Source organism: Penaeus monodon, chromosome 14 (genome assembly GCF_015228065.2).
Source record: "Penaeus monodon isolate SGIC_2016 chromosome 14, NSTDA_Pmon_1, whole genome shotgun sequence".
Taxonomy (NCBI): domain Eukaryota; kingdom Metazoa; phylum Arthropoda; class Malacostraca; order Decapoda; family Penaeidae; genus Penaeus; species Penaeus monodon.
Window position 1 is genome coordinate 44,184,522 of NC_051399.1, and position 17,500 is coordinate 44,202,021.

Here is a 17,500-nt window from a genome sequence, read left to right on the forward strand (position 1 = left end):
AATTACCGTCCCTCCCTCTCCTTGACCGGGATAAGAATACAATTAAGTGAAAAGGATTATAAAACGCGCACAACAGACCTCCTAATGACCAATAATTACTATCCCTCCCTCACCGTGACCGGGATAAGAATACAAGGACGTTGGCGATCATGGATTTCCATGATTTTCTTGGCCATATAGAGCGGTGGCTTGCCGTTGCCTTCCGAGGTGTTTTTTATCGAGTCACCATCTCTATCTAGGCAATCAATTAAGTAAAAAGGATTATAAAACGCGGTGTACGATATATACTTTTATTTTTCTATTTCCAATGTATAAACACTTCACTCAATATGCCTTTATTATGACTCAAGCTTACACAAACACACGTGCTAGAGGCGATAACACAAATAAGAGGCTTAAATTTTTGTGTAAATGCGATAACCAATATTTCATACGTTTGCAAGTTTCATACTTATAAAACTAATAGGTTAATTACCCAATAGATTGAAAAGATGTTGGTTTTACTCTACTTAGAGAGCATTAATAGTGTTTTCAAGGTATCTGCACCAGGTCACAGGCGGGTTTCCCCCTCATATTTACGCCTGAACACCTAATTATCTACCAACTAACGTCACCACCTGCCCCATGTGTCGATTCATTTATGTTTTGCTAATTAACCTCATGGGGCGATGCAGTATTTTTCCTAAAATGTTCCTGCCTCATTTCTCGATTTTCTACAATCAACAGTGCAACTTAGGAAATATATTTAGTTTTTCCTTAAGGCCCATATGTATAACTGTATACAGACGGGGATAACAATACATCCTCCATTTTATGATGATATCAGAAAAAGTCGAATCAGCACAGAAAGTGGACTAGCTTTCCAGCAATTTACTCCCCCTCCACGAAATTGTCTATAGTACCTGGCTACAAGTATATAGGAAGAAAAAGAATGAAGCAATATAATTTGTGTTTGTGTCTGTTTGTGGTTCTTTCTCTTATTTGTTACTGATTATGAGGGGGTGATCACTCGTCTGTAACAGGGTCATTTGTCGAGTCAGTTAGAAGTTCCAACATGATGAATATTGCGGTGTGATTGGGATGGGGGTCATCTGCAGCACCTGGTATCGGGACCTTTGCGTATGTCAGCAGCTGGATGCATGTTTGTTTGTTTGTGTGTCTTCTCTTATTCTTATTTTTATTATACTTGCGGAAATGTGTTAACAATTAGTCAAAGCCTTCTTTTGTACAAGTGTTTTGATTTTTGAAGATAAAAATAGTTTATATGGGTCTTTAACTGTTTTCGCCACTGCAACTAGTACATAGTGAAAAAAGATGTTAACACAACCAGTTTTTTTCATTTGACATGATTGTATATTAAGTTATTCAGAAAATATTGAAGAGGTCAAGTAGCAAGTTTTATTCAGTGCCGACGTAAAAAAATATTTCTCCCTTTGTAAAGGGAGATTTAAGAAAATATATGCGTGCATTACTTAAAAAGTGGTGTCTGAATGCTCAAACAATATTTGTTATCGTTGCTTCGTTCTTTTTCTTCCTATATACTTGTAGCCAGGTACTATAGACAATTTCGTGGAGGGGGAGTAAATTGCTGAAAAGCTAGTCCACCTGTGCTGATTCGTCTTTTTCTGATATCATCATAAAACGGAGGATGTATTGTTATGCGACCTCTTATGGAAGGATACGCCCGTCTGTATATAGTTAATTGTATTCTTAACTCGGTCACGGCGAGGGAGGGACGGAATTATTGGTCATAAGCAGACCTGATGGGGGGGGGGGGCGTTAGGGTTCTCTCCCTTCCAGGGTTATTTGTTATTGATTATGGCAATTTCATTCATTAGGAGGGGTGGTCACTCGTCTGTAACAGGGTCAATTATCGATCCAGGTACAAGCCCAAACACGATGAATATTGCGGGGTGGGGTGGGGGGGAGTGGGTGATGATGGAGGTGGGTCATCAGTGACACCTGTCGTCGGGCTGGATTAAGATAGACTCATTCATTAGGAGGGGTGATCACTCGCCTGTAACACTTCAGTGCAGGGCTGTATTATCTCCTTAAGCAGGACGTGTGACTATTTGTTTGCTTCTTCTTTTTTCCTTACTATTTTTTGCTTTGTAAGGGGGTATGGGGAAGTGGGGCAGCACCCGGTAAAAAGGGGAAGGGAAAAGGTTTTTTTTGGAGAGGAGGGGGAGGGTAAGGGGAAACCCTTTTGGGTGTGCGTTTTTAAAATCATTAGAGGGACATTTAGGATTATGTTTTAATTGGGAGGGGTGATCACTGCCCTGTAACAGGGTTTTAATCGACCCAATTTTACAAGTTAAAACGTGATAATATTGCGGTGGGGAGTAAAAGGGGTTTATGGGGGGAGGGGGGGGCTGATAGGGGGGGTTTTTGGGGGGGGTGGGGGTGGAGGGGTGATCTGTGGTCCCGGAAATTTTAAATTTTTAAGAGGAAGGGGGGGGAGGGGTGTTTGTACCCCTTTCCCTTTGGGATGCATATTTTTGCGTATGTCAGAAAGCTGGATAACGTTTGTTTTTGTTTGTCTGTTTTTTTTCCCTTTCCTCTTATTTTTTATTTTTTATTATTGGTTTGGGGAGGAGTGGAAACCCTTCAGGGGGTGTGTGTGTTTTTGTGTGGTGTGTGTTGGTTGTGGGTGTGTGTGTGGGGTGGTGTGTGTGTGTTGTGTGTGTGTTTGTGTGTGTGTGGGTGTGTGTGTGTGTTTTGGTGTTTTGTGTGTGGTGGGTGTTAAAATAAATTAATTTGGGTTTAATTTTCCCCCGGTTAGGTCATTGATTCTTTAAACACTTTCAGCGTTTCTTTAAAACCCTACTTCTAGTTGTGATTTTTGCAAGGTGAGTTTTGTTCTGTTATGACAATCATTTTAAATTTAAACCTATTTTCTGCTATGTTTGCCCCTTTAAACGCTGAAAGGTAGTCGGGGTTTTTTGGTTGCAAACCCCATCATTAAATATGGTTAATGTTTCCCGGTTACGGTCATTGTTTAAACGTTAATCCTTCCGATTACGGTTTTTGGAACTTTAAATCGATTGGGGTTTTCCCGGGTTTCATTAACCTTTTAGAAAAAGGGGAGACAAAGCGAGTTTTTGGTTCAGAGTTTTTTTTATTTTTTCTTTTTTCCCTGTGATCCTTTTCCCAGTAGTAGGGTTTTTCCCCCAATCTCTTTGGTTTTTTGGGGGTTTTTGGGGGGCAGCATGGGCATCAGTTAAATGGACGTTTTTTTTTTAAGTGATTTAATTTGAGAAATTGGGAAAAGATTAAGGTATCGGATTCTGAAAGGGATTAAAAGTTTTAATTCTAAATTTTAAAGTAATCTCTCTCTTCTCTCCTCCCCCTTTCTCTTTCCCCCCCATCCCTCTAAATTTCTCCCCTTTCCCCCAAAAAATCTTTTCCATCTCTTTTCTCTCTTCTCTCTTCTTTCCCCTTTTCCTTTTTACTTTTCCCCCCTTTTTCCTCCCCCTCCCCTTTTCCTCCCCCCCCTTCTCCCCCCTCCTCCCTCCCCCCTCTCTCTCCCCCCCCCCCTCTCTCTCCCCCCCCCTCCCCCCCCCTTCTCTCTCTCTTTCTCTCCCTCCCCTCCTCTCTTCTCTCTCCTCTCTCCTCTCTCTTTTTCCTCTCTCTTCTCTCCCCCCCTCTCTCCCCCCCCCTCCCCCCCCCTCTCTCTCCCCTCTCTCTCTCCCCCGCCCCTCCCTTCTCTCTCCCTCTCTTTTCTCTCTCCCCCCTCTCTCTCCTCTCCCCCCTCTCTCTCTCCCCTCTCCCCCCTCTCCCCCCCCCCTCTCTCTCTCTTTCCCCTTCTCTCTCTTTTCCCCTCTCTCTCTCTTCCCCTACTCTCTCTCCCTCTCTCTCTCTTCTCCCTCTCTCTCCTCCCCCTCCTCTCCCCCCCTTCTTTCCCCCTTTCCCCCTTCCCCCTCTCCCTTCTCTCTCGTTTTCCTTCCCCCCCTCTCTCTCCCCCCCCCCTCTCCCCTCCCTCCTCTTTCTTTCCCCTTTTCTATCCCCCCTCTCTTTCTTTCTCTCCCCTCTCTTTCTTTTCCCCTCTCTTTTTTCTCCCATCTTCCCCCTTTTCTTTCCCTCTCTTTCCCTTCTCTCTCTCTCCTCCCCCTGTCTCTCTCTCTCTCTCTCCTTTTCTCTTTTTTCTCTCTCTCTCTCTCTCTCTCCCCTCTCCTTTTCCCCCTCCCCTCTTTCCCCCCCCCCTCTCTCTCCCCCCCCCTCTCTCCTCCCCCCTCTCTCCCCCCCCCCTCTCTTCCTCCCCCCTCTCTCTCCCCCCCCCCTTCCCTCCCCTTTTCTCTCTCTCTCTCCCCCTCCCTCTCTCCTCCTTTTCTCTCCTCTCTTCTCTCTTCTCTCTCTCTCCTCTCTCTCTCTCTCTCTCTCTCTCTCTCCCCTCTCTCTCCTCCCCCCTCCTCTCCTCCCTCCTCCCCCCCCCCCCCTTCTCTTCCCTCTCCTTTTCTCCTTCCCTTTTCTCTCTCTCCTTTTCTCTCTCTCTCCCCCTCTCTCTCCCCCCTCTCTCTCTCTCCCTCTCTCTCTCTCCTCTCTCTCTCTCTCCCCTCTCTCCCCCCCCCCCCTCTCTCTCCCCTCTCTTCTCTTTCCTTTTTACCCCCCCCCCCCTCTCCCCCTTTTTTTCTCTTCCTCTTTCTTCCTCTTCTCTCTTTCTCCCCTCTCTCTCTCTCTCTTTCCCTTTCTTCTCCCCCTTCTCTCCTCCTCCCCTTCTCTCTCTCTGTCTATAACCTCTCTCTCTCTCTCTCCTCTCTCTACCCCTTCTCCCCTCTCTCCCCTCTCCCCTCTCTTTCTTTCTTTTTTTCTCTCTCCCCCTCTCTCTTTCCTTCTCTACCCCCCCCCCTTTTCTTTTTTTCTTCTTCTTTTTTCTTTTTTTCTCTTTCTTTTTTTTCCAAACTCCCTCTCTCCCCTCTCTCTCCTCTTCTCTCTCTCTCTCTCTCCTCTCCTCTCTCTCCTCTCTCTCTCTCTCTCTCTCTCTCTCTCTTTTCTTTTCCCTCTCTCTTCTCCTCTCTCTCTCTCACTCCCCCTCTCTGCTTCTTTTCTCTCTCTCTTTACTCTCTCTCTCTCTCTCTTTTCTCTCTCTCTCTCTCTCTCCTCAATCTCTTTTCCCCCAAACTCTCTCCCCTCTCTCCTCTCTCTCTCTCTCTCTCTCTCTCTCCCCTTTTTCTCTCTCTCTCACTCTCTTTTTCCCCTCTCTCCAAATCTCTTCTCTTCTCTCACTCTCTTTCTCTTCTCCCTCCCCTTTTCTTTTCTCTCACTCTCTTCTCTCTCTCTCACTTCTCTCTCTCTCTCTCACTCTCTTCCTCTCTCCTCTCTTCTCTCTCTTCTCTCTCTTCTCTCTCTTCAAATCTTTCTCTCTCACTCTCTTTTCTTTTCTCTCTTCTCTCTAGTATAAAGGGCCTAAATTTTTAAATTTACTAAAAATACCTTATTTTTAAACTTTGGGAGGCCCCGAGGAAAAACAGCTTCCCGGGAAAAGACACTTTGATTTAAATGGATCTTTACGCGGGACGTGGGGGAGCCCGTCCCGCTCCTAGGGGTTTGGGGGGGAAAGGGGTTAGGTTTAAGGAAAGGGGCTCGGGGCTGACTCCTTCGGATATTTCTTTGGGGCGCTTCCAGCCTAGGGCGTGGGGAAAACAGTGTTGCCCCCAAACTACCCCCTCCCGGGGTTTTCGTTATCCCCCGAAGGGTTTAGGTCTGACCCCCGGAGGTTTTACACTGTCCCCAGCCCGGCCCTTTTTGATTAATGGATGTCACCCCCCCTCAGGCAATTTTACTATTTATTTGGGTGTCACAAACCCCTCTGCCCACCTACCCTCGCCTCGCCCCCGAGGCGCTGACCCGACTGCTCCACCTCAAAAGGGTGTTACCTCTCCCCCGGAGAAATTCTTTTAAAGGGACACCGGGAGACGTCCCCCCTCCCCCAGATTTTAAAAGGTTTTTCATCTTTTATAAAAGGTGAAACGGGGGTAGGATTTCTTGTTAACGGCTGAATTTTATTTCTATAAAGGGGTTTACACCACATAGGAAAAAACACGAGACATGTCTAGTTTTAGGGGTTCGCCCCGGGATGCGGGTCGCAGCCAGCTAGCCCCGAGGGGGAAGGGGGGAAAATGACCTTACCGCGTCGGGTGCTGGTCAAACGAGGTGAGATATAAAATGTGACCTCCGTCCTCGCTGAGCAGGTGGTTCTTATTTGGGCCTTTGGATCCGCGTGGTTACCAGCCACGTGGTTCACTGGTAGCCACGTGGTCCACAGCTGCCTAGCCGGCTTTCTTGATTAATGGATGTCACCCCGGCTCAGGCAGATTTCACTATTTATGGATGTCACACTGAGAAAGAAGGAGAGAGAGAGAGAGAGAGAGAGAGAGAAGAGAGAGAGAGAGAGAGAGAGAGAGAGAGAGAGAGAGAGAGAGAGAGAGAGAGAGAGAGAGAGAGAGAGAGAGAGAGAGAGAGAGGAGAGAGAGTTCTCAGATGCACAGATATTTTGTTTTCAGTATTGGATTTCAGATTGTATACTTTGTTCTCTGAGATTATAGCAACGCGCACGCGCGCGCGCACACACACACACACCCACCCACAAACACACAAACACACACACACACACACACACACACACATACACATACACATACACATACACATACACATACACATACACACATACAAACATACACACTCACACACACACACTCACACTCACACACACACGCACCGTACTCTGTATTTTTTTTATCTTTATTTTTTCCCCCAGCAACAATCAAATTCTGAAATAGGTGTCTGCTCCGAGTGAGAGTTTTTTTTTCCAATTTGCACTAATACGCAGAACTGCCACGTTAATCTAATTCTTAAATAAACGCGAGGAAATATGAAACAGAAAGTTAGGAAAGTTGGTGCCTCAACCACCCAGCCTTTCAACAAACAAACACAAACAGCCAGCAAACAAACACCCACACCTTCAACAAATAAAAAGAACACCCGCCAAACAAACGGAAACACCTAACCCTTCAAGAAACAAACACAAACACCCATCCCTTTAACAAACACCCACGCCTCCAACAAACAAACACAAACACCCACGCCTTCAACAAACAAACACAAACACCCACGCCTTCAACAAACAAACACAAACACCCACCCCTTTCAACCGCTTCACAATGTCGATCTTATTTAACTTTCAGACACGCTCCTGGAATAAAACTCTTGGGAAAAAAATGTTTTTAACTCTCTCTCTCTCTCTCTCTCTCTCTCTCTCTCTCTCTCTCTCTCTCTCTCTCTCTCTCTCTCTCTCTCTCTCTCTCTCTCTCTCTCTCTCTCTCTCTCTCGCACTTTATTTAAGAGAGAAGACTTTTGTACATGGTAACAATACGCAAACACACACACACACACACACACACACACACACACACACACACACACACACACACACACACACACACACACACACACAACACACACACACACATCTATATATATATATATATATATATATATATATATATATATATATATATATATATATTATTATATATATATTATATATATATCTTTTTTTTTTTTTTTTTTTTTTTTTTTTTTATCATTTATTTATCCATTTATATATACACAGCATATATAGCACACGCAGACACAAACACAAAATCAACGAACCAAGTTAAAAGCATTAGACTCACCCATGTCAAAAACAGAGGCTCATGCCCATTTCATCCCAACTGCACTTCTTTCACCCAAACTCCACGTGAAGGCTGGCAAATAATGGTTGTTTCATGAAACACCGTTACTAACACGGAAAAAAGCGATTTATCTCAGTGAGAAAGATATGCACTTGATCAATTTCTCTTCTGTTGTTTGAGCTGGTTATTAGATAATATGAACTCACGCACGCACGCGCACATGCACACACACACACACACACACACACACACACACACACACACACACACACACACACACACACACACACACACACACACACACACACACACACACACACACACACACACACACACACACTATCATCTATTGTCAATTAATGACATTGTATCAGGAACATACGCAGTTTGGATCAATCTATCAACAAGCACATATTAACATAATATGTTCAGTAATACCATACTGGAAATGATATTATCACCAATAATCGTTTAACTTTTGTTTATTGGTAAGCTTTGATGCTACACGGAAAATTAATTCGAAAACAATTTCTTGGAAAATAATTCCGGAGGAGTTTGGCTTTGATCTTGCAATCTAGAAAAGAAAGAAAGAAAGAAATCAAAGGCAAAATCTAAATATGCAAACTGACGATCATCTCATTTAGACGGTCAGAGCATTCAATTATTTATGTGATTTCTATCGGTATGATAATAATAATAATAATAATAATAATAATAATAATAATAATATAATAATAATATAATAATAATAATATAATAATAATAATGATATAATGATATAATAATAATAATAATAATATATAATAATAATAATAATAATAATAATAATAGTCATAATGATATAATAATAATGATAATAATAATGATAATAATAATAATGATGGTGATGATGACAATACTAACAAATGATGATGGTGATAATAATACTAATAAAAAAAGGACGTTTATGTTAAAGAAGAGGCCTTATAAAATAATCCGAAAACAGGATTGATTAAAAACTAAAAACAAACAAAAGGGTGAGGAAAAAAGAAAGAACAACAACATTATGACATTATAACCACTTGATATAAATGAATCTTGGGTATCAGACCGTAGATATTTATGTAGACATGGGAAGTGGTCTACATTCATTACAAGCATTGTTTATGATTAATGTAGATTATTGATCACAGGGTAGCACTATTACATATTTCGGTTAAGATATACATTTTCTGGAGATGGTGGAAGAGAAAAAAAAAGAGGTATAGAATAACACATAAAACAAAATTAAATGACAAAGAACAAACCGAATGCGGAAGAAACCTAGAAAAAAGACTATTTGCCAGTTGCAGAAAAAAAACTAACTTAGAGAGAAAGAGAATGTGTGAGTGAGACACAGAGAGAGAGTGAGATTTGACTTACATGACAGTAATCTGGATATGTGTTCAAGGTGAGAGACACAGATTATAATCATATTACAGATTGAATCCAATATCAGGAACAGAGAAAGGGATTCGGTATCCAATTATGAATTGGAAACTGTTGATAATCTGAATGAATAACAGATTATTCATCATCAGCGTCGTTAAAGGCTGTCAGTTAGGATCGTCATTATTGTCGGTTTTCCATCATTATTTTTCAGTAATTAAAATAACTTAAAAAAAATGTCATCGCTTATCTTGCACGCTATCTCTACCCAAACCATTATTATCGTTAGAATTAAAAGTACTTTAGTATCGCCTCAACAAAGTCAGTTTTATTATATCATATTAATATTATTGTTATCAATTATATTAAGTCAGTTATATTATATCGTATTAACATTATTATTATTTTATTATAATTATATTATATCGTATTGTTATTAATGTTATTATTAATATTATCGTATTAATATTATCATTATATCGTATTAATATTATTGTTGCGAATTTCTTTCCTTCTTTTCCCCTGTCCTTTATTCCATTTCCCTAAGTTTTTTGTTGTTGTTTTTTTCGTTTGATCGAGTGCGTCGTGGTCTCAACAGGGAGCCTTTGTTGAAAATGTTTAGTATTTAATTTATCAAGAAGGAATTCATGCGTCCGCGCCCTTTGACCTTATTGATTTACCTATATCCAATATTGCACATATTCTCTCTCTCTCTCTCTTTCTCTCTCTCTCTCTCTCTCTCTCTCTCTCTCTCTCTCTCTCTCCTCTCTCTCTCTCTCTCTCTCTCTCTCTCTCTCTCTCTCTCTCTCTCTCTCTCTCTCTCTTTCTCTCGCTCTCTCTCTATCTCTCTCTCTATCTCTCTCTTCATCCCTCTCTCCCTCGCTCTCTATCTCTTTCTATCTCTCTTTGTTTCTGTCTGTCTCTCTCTATGTGTCTCTGTGTCAGTCTCTGTCTCTCTCTGTGTCTCTGTCTCTCTGACTGTCTGTCTGTCTCTCTCTCTCTCTCTCTCTCTCTCTCTCTCTCTCTCTCTCTCTCTCTCAGTTTATCTGTTTGTCTGTTTCTCTCTCTCTCTCTCTCACTCTCTCTCTCTCTCTACTCTCATCTCTCTCTCTCTCTCTCTCTCTCTCACAGTGGTAACGTGTCGGCCTCTCATCCGAGGGGTCGGCGGTTCGCGCCCCGCCCAGGCGCGAGAAGTTGCAACTGTCGCCTGGAGGTTACTGCTGTGGCTGGGCACCACGGCGGGCAAGGACTCGGTTCCGCCGAGTCAGCAGCAGCTGACACACGTGAGCAAAATCAAGCAGACAGTATGTCACACCAAGAAATATCCATTTTATCAAATGGAATCCAAACCAAACTTAAACTTAAACTTAAACTCTCTCTCTCTCTTTCTCTCTCTCTCCACTCTCTTTCTCTCTCTCTCTCCACTCTCTCTCTCTCTCTCCAACTCTCTCTCTCTCTCCACTCCCCTCTCTCTCCTCCACTCTCTCTCTCTCTCTCCACTCCTCTCTCTCTCTCCACTCTCTCTCTCTCTCTTTCCCTCCTTTCTACCTCTCTCTTCATCCCTCTCTCTTCATTCCTCTCTATCTCTCTCTCTATCTCTCTCTCCATCCCTCTCTCCCTCCCTCCCTCCCTCTCTATCTCTTTCTATCTCTCTATCTCCCTTTGTCTCTGTCTGTCTCTCTATGTGTCTCTGTATCAGTCTCTGTCTTTCTCTGTGTCTCTGTCTCTCTCTGTTTCTCTGACTGTCTGTCTGTCTGTCTGTCTGTCTCTCTCTCTTCTCTCTCTCTCTCTCTCTCTCTCTCTCTCGTCTCTCTCTCTCCTCCCCTTCTCTCTCTCTCTCCACTCTCTCTCTCTCTTTCCCTCTCTCTCTCTCTCTTCACTCTTTCTCTCTCTCCACTCTCTCTCTCTCTCCACTCTCTCTCTCTCTTTCCTCTCTCTCTCTCTCTCTTCACTCTCTCTCTCCTTTTCCCTCTCTCTCTTCTTTCCTCTCTCTCCCTCTCTCTCCTCTCTCTCTCTACTCTCTCCACTCTCTCCACTCTCTCTCTCTCTCTCTCTCTCTCTCTCTCTCTCTCTCTCTCTCTCTCTCTCTCTCTCTCTCTCTCTCTCTAACACTCTCACTCTCACTCTCTCTCTGTCTCTGTCTCTGTCTCTGTGTCAGTTTGTCTGTCTGTCTGTCTGTCTGTCTGTCTGTCTGTCTTTCTCTTTCTCTTTCTCTCTCTCTCCTCACACACACACACACACACACACACACACACACACACACTCTCTCTCTCTCCTCTCTCTCTCTCTCTCCCCCTCTCTCTCTCTCTCTCTCTCTCTCTCTCTCTCTCTCTCTCTCTCTTCTTGTTTATCTGTTTGTTTGTTCCCCCCCCTCTCTCTCTCTCTGTTTATCTGTTTTACTGTTTCTCCCCCCGCCACCCTCTCTCTCTCTCTCTCTTCCCTCCCCCTCCTCTCTCTCTCTCCTCTTCTCTTTCTCTCTCTCTCCTCTCTCTCTCTCTCTCTCTCTCTCTCTCTCGAAGTCATTAGATCCTTCTTCGGGAACTAGATATTCCCAACAGGCTTTCGCTGGACAGCATAGACCTCGTATTTCGTTGTGATCCTCGTCAAGAATCTTCGTCCTCCATATTTTGGGGGGCTCTTCTTTGTATTTTGTTGAGGATGGTTAATAGCGATGGGATGGATATTTGCGACAGCATCGACACGAAGCCCGAGGATTCCATAATCAGGTGTATCTGGGGCTTTACTAATTGCCGTTTCTCTGCCTGTCTCAAGTATGACTCATTGTGCAGTCCTTTGTATGTGCAAGAGGGGTATAGTCCGTCTAAGAGATTGTTTATGTATGGGGCCCAAAACGGAACAGAGCATTTAAATGGATAGCCGGGGGGTAATGGCCATCAGCTACTACTTTGAGTAATATTCCAGTTAATTAACCTGAAAACGTACCTCAGCAGGCGGCCTCCGGTACATATAGCCTTCAGTATTGAAGTCCCTACTAGTCCTACTACTTTATGCAATCAAATGCCCTGCAATTTCTAGTACAATGACGTAGTCAGCCAAGACTCGCTGATCTTTGGTCTCTTGCTCCTAAATGTGGACTGTCAGTTGGAATGAAGATGGTAAGGATTTCCTTTATCTGTTTGACGACACAGGAAAGGAATAAAATGGAAAAAAACTCTTAGTAGACTGATACTACGACCATTTTTGTAAACTGGTGTGACCCTCGTATCGTTCCATAATGATAACTACTTCCCTGTCGACACACTGCCACTAACAGTATGGGTGGCGTAGCAGTGTTGTAAGTGTGTTTTAAGTCGTGTCCTCTCTCTCTCTCTCTCTCCTTTTCCCCCCCCCCCCAATTTTTTTTCCCCCCCCTCTCTCCCCTCCCCTTTTTTTTTTTTTTTTTTTTGGTTTTTCCTTCCCTTTCCCTTTTTCCCCTTCCTCTTTTTTTCCCGCCCTTTTCCCCCCATTTTTGTTTTTTTTTTTCGGGGGTTTTTGGGTTTGTTTTTTTTTTTCCCCCCCCCTTTTCTCTCTTTTTTATTTTTGTTTCCGGGGTTTCCCCCTAAATTTTTTTTTCCCCCGGGGCCCTTTTAAAAAGTCCTAATCCTCCTCTCCTTTTTTTCCGTTTTCCTGGGGTCCTCCCGGCCTCCTTCTTCCTTTTCCCCAAGTATTAAGCCCCTTTTTCCCCAACTATTTACCCCAAAAAAGGCTTTCTGTTGGACACCCAAGCCCTCGTATTTTTGGGGTCCTTTTCCCCAAAGGGAACTTCGTTAATAATTTGGGGGTTTCCCTTTTATTTTTTTTTGAAAAAGGAAAGGGAAAAGGGGAAAAATTTGGACGATACACGACCCAATTTTTGGGTGAACGGGTTTTTTCCCTGTTTCCTTTCTTTTCCCTGCCCCAAAATTGGACTCATTGGGGGGCGTCCTTTGTTGTAAGGGGTAAGCCCTTTGGTTGTTTTTAGGGGAAAAAGGAAAGGTTTAATGGTGGGGGGGAAATTAGTATACAGAAACCCCCCCCTTTTAAATTAACCCAAAGTTTTTTACATTTAAACATAAACCCTATTAATTATTTATTTTTAGAATTAAATGCCCGGCTGCAATTTCTATTTAAATTGTATCACCCCCCCCTTTCCCTTTTCCCTTCTCCTTTTTTCCCCCTTTTTTTTTCCCCCTTTTCTTTTGCCGCCTTCTCTTCTTCCCCCCTTTTTTCCCCCCCCCCTCATCTTCCTTTCTTTTCCCTTGCCCTCCCTCTTTCCCTTTTTGTTTTTTTTCCCCCCCTTTCTTTTCCCCCCTTTTTTTTCCTTCATTAAAAACCCTTTCCCCCCCCTCCCTTTCTTCTTTTTTTTATACCCTCCTCCTCTTTTTTTTCCCCTTTTTCCTCCCCCCCCTCCCTCTCTCTCCCTCTCCTCTCCCTCCCTCTCTTTTCTCTCCCCTCCCTCTCTCTCAAACCCTCTCTCCCCTCTCTTCTCCCCCCGCTCTCTTCTCCCCTCTCTCTCCTCTCCCTCTCTCTCTCTCTCCCTCCTTCCCTTCCCTCCCCCACTCTCTCTCTCTCTTTCCCCTCTTTTTCTCTCTCTCTCTCTTCTCTCTTTTCCCCTCCCTCTCTTCCCCTCCCCTCTTTTTCCCCCTCCTTCCCCCTCTTTTCTCTCCCTTCTCCCTCTCTCTCTCCCTTCTCTTTTCTCCCCCCCCCTCCCCCCCCCTTCTCTCCCCTCTTTTTACCTTTATCTCTCTCCTCCTTCTTTTTTCTTTTTTCCTCCCCCTCTTTTTTCTTTTTCTCCCCCTCCCTTTTTCTCTCTTTTTCCCTGGTTTTTTTTTTTTTCCCCCTCTTCCCTCTCACCTTCTCTCTCTCCCCTCTTTATTTTCCCCCTCTCTCCCCTTTCTCCCTTTCTCTCTCTCCTCCCCGCCTTCTCTCCTCTCCTCACTTTTTCTCTCTCTCTCTCCCTTCTCTCTCCCCCACCTTCTCTCTCTCTCACCCTTCCTCTCTCCTCACCTTCTCTCCCCTCTCCCCTTTCTCTCTCTCTCTCACCTTCTCTCTCTCTCTCCCCCTTTCCCTCTCCTCTCCCCTTCTCTCTCTCTCTCAATTTCTCTCTCTCTCTCTCAGCTTCTCTCTCTCTCTCTCTCTGCTTTTTCTCTCTCTCTCTCTCACTTCTTTTCTCTCTCTCTCTCTCAGCTTCTCTCTCTCTCTCTCTTTTCCCTCCCTCTCCTCTAAACCTCATAAAACTTTTTTCTCTCCCCTTCTCCCTCACTTCTCTCTCTCTCTCTTCTAAAGCTTCTCCTTTCTCTCTCTCTCACTTCTTCTTTCCCCTCTCTCTCAGCTTCTCCCTCTCTCTCTCTCTCAGCTTCTCTCTCCCCCTCTCTCTCCCTCTCACCCTTCTCCCCTTTCTCTCTCTCTCCCCCTCTCAGCTTCTCTCTCTCTCTCTTCTTCGGGCTTCTCTCTTCTCTCTCTCTCTTTTCTCTCTCTCATTTTTCTCTCCCCTTCCTCTCTCTCCCTCTCATTCCCCTTCTTCTCTCTCCCCTTTCTCCCCTTCTCTCCCCTCCCCTCCCCTTTCTCTCTCTCCCCCACCCTTCTCCTCTCTCTCCCCCTTCCCCTCTCTCCCCAAACATTTTTCTCTCCCCTCCCCCTTTTCCCCCCTTTCTCTCTCTCCCCCCCCCTTTTCTCTCCCCTCTCTAAACCTTCTCTCTTCTCTCTCCCCTTTTCTCCCCTTCTCGTTTTTCTCTCCCCTCTCTCTCTCTCACCATTTTCTCTCTCTCTCTTTCTCTCTCATCTCCTCTCCTTCGCCTCTTCTTTTCTCTCTCTCCACCCCCTCTCTCTCTCTCACCTTCTCTCCTTTTCCCCCAACCTTTCCTCTCTCCCCCTTCCCCTTTTCCCCCTTTCTTTCTCTCTCTCTCTCACCTTCCCTCTCTCTCTCCCCTTTCCCTCTCTCTTTTTCTCACCTTCTCCCCTCTCTCTCCCCTTTTCCTCTCTTTTCTCTCACCTTCTCTTTTCCCCCTCTCCCCATCTTCTCTCTTTTTCCCTAAACCTTCTTCCCCTCTCTCTCACCCTCTCTCTCTCTCTCCCCAAACCCTTCTCTCTCTCTCTCCCCCTCTCTCTCTCCTCTCTCTAAACCCCCCTTTTCTCTCTCTCTCTCCTCTTTTCTTCTCTTCCTTCTCTTTTCCCCTCCTCTCTCCCTCGCCCCTCTCTCTCTCTCTTTTATCTTTTTCACTCTCTCTTTATCTCTTTTTTCCTCTCTCTTTATCTTTTTATCTCTCTCCTTTATCTCTCTTTTCTCTTTATCTCTTTTTAAATTTTCTCTCTTTGTCCCCTCTTTTTTTCTCTCTTTTCTCTTTCTCTTTTTTCTTTCTTTTAATCTCTATCTCTATCCTATCTCTATCTCTATCTCTATCTCTATCTCTATTTCCTATCTTTTACCCTCTATCTCAAATCTCTATCTCTATCTCTATCTCTTTCTTTTTTCCTTTATCTTTTTCTCTTTCCCCTTTCTCTTTCCCCTTTCTTTTTTCCCTTTCCTTTCTTTTCTTTCTTTTTTTTTCTTTTCTTTCTTTTTTTTTTCTTTTTTTCCTCTCTCCCCTCTTTTCTTCTCTTTGTCCCTTGTCTCTGCTTTCTCTGTCCTTCTGCCCTGTCTTTCCTCTCTCTCTCTCTGTCTGTCGGGCTCCCCTTTCTCTCTCTCCCCTTCTCCCTTCTTCCCCAAAATTCTCTTCTCTTTTTCTCTTCTCCTCTCTCTCTCTCTCTCTCTCTCTCTCTCCTCTCTCTCTCTCTCTCTCCTCTCCTCTCTCTCTCTCTTCCTCTCTCTCTCTCTATCCTCTCTCTCTCTCTTTCTCCTCCTCTCTCTCTCTCTCTCTCTTCTCTCTATCTCTCTCTCTCTCTCACTCTCTCTCTCTCTCTCTCTCTTTCTCTCTCTTTATCTTTATCTCTCTATCTCTCCTCTCTCTCTTTATCTCTCTCTTCTACTCTCTCTCTCTCTCTCTCTCTCTCTCTCTCTCTCTTTCTCCCTTTCCCCCCCCTCTTTCTCTCTTCTCTCTTTTTTTCTCTTTATCTCTCTCTCCCCTTCTCCTTTTTTCTCCCCTCTCTCCTTTTCTCTTTCTCCCCTTTTCTCTCTCTCTTTCTCCCCTTTTTCTTCCTCTTTTTCCTCAACCCTCTCGCTCCTCTCTCTCCCTTTTTTCCCTCTCCTCTCCCCTTTTTCCCCTTCCTCTTTTCCTCTCTCTCCTTCTTCATCCCCCTCTCTCCCCTTCTCTCTCTCTCTCTCCTCCTTCTCTCCCCTCTCCTCTCTCTCTCTCAGTTTCTCCTCTCTCTCTCACCTAGCTTCTCTCTTTTCCCCTCCCTTCCCTTTCTCTCTCTCTCTCTCTCTCACTTCCCCCCTTCTCCCCTCTCAGTTTCTCTCTCTCTCTTTTCCCCAGCTTCTCTCTCTCCCCTCCCCCCGCTTCTCTCTCTTTCTCTCTCCCCCTTCCCCTTACCCTCTCTCTCCCCTCTCCCCCCTCTCTCCCTTTTCTCTCTCTCTTTTCCCCTCTCTCTTTCTCTTTTACCTTTTTTCTCTCTTTCACCTCTTTCCTCTCTCCCCACCTCCCCTCTCTCTCTCTCTCCCCCTTCTCTCTCTCTCTCACCCTTCCTCTCTCTCTCACCTTCTCTCCCTTTTAACTCTCCCCTCTCTCTCTCCCCTTCTCTCTCTCTCTTTATCTTTTTATCTCTCTCTCTTTATCTTTTTATCTCTCTTTTTTTTGGTTTTTATCTCTCTCTTTCTCTCTCTCTCTTTTTAAATCTCTCTTTATCTCTCTCTTTTTGTCTCTCTTTCTCTATTTCCTTTTTCCCTTTTCTCTCTCTCCCCTCTCTTCTCTCTCCCTTCTTCTCTCTCTCTCTCTCTCTCTTTTCTTTTTCTTTCTTCTCTCTCTCTCCCTCCCCTTTTCTCCCCTCTCGGTTTTCTTTTCTCTCTCTCTCTTTTGTCTCTGTCTCTGCTTTTCTCTGTCTCCTCTCCTCTCCCCTCTCTCTCTCTGTCTTTTCTGGCTGGGCCTCTCCCTTCTCTCTCGTCTCTCTCTTTTCTCTCATCTCTCTCTCTCTCTCTCTCTCTCTCCCCGCTTCCCCTCTCTCTCTCTCTCTCACTTCCTCTCTCTTCTCTCTCTACTTCTCTCTCTTTTCTCTCTCAGCTTCCCCCTCTCTCTCTCCTTCTCTTCTCTCTCCTTTTCTCTCTCTCTAAAAGCTTTCTCCCCTCCCCTCTCCTCTCCGTTTCTCTCCTCCCCCCCTCTCTCTCTCTCTCTCCTCTTCTCTCTCTCTCTCTCCTCCCCTCTCTCTCTCTCTCTCTCCCTTCTCTCTCTCCCTCACCTTCTTTTCCTCTCCCCCTTTCCCTCTCTCTCTTCACCTTCTCTCTCTCCTCCCCTTCCCCCTTCTCTCCCCCCTTCCATCTCTCTCTCCTCTCTCTCTCCCCTTTCTCT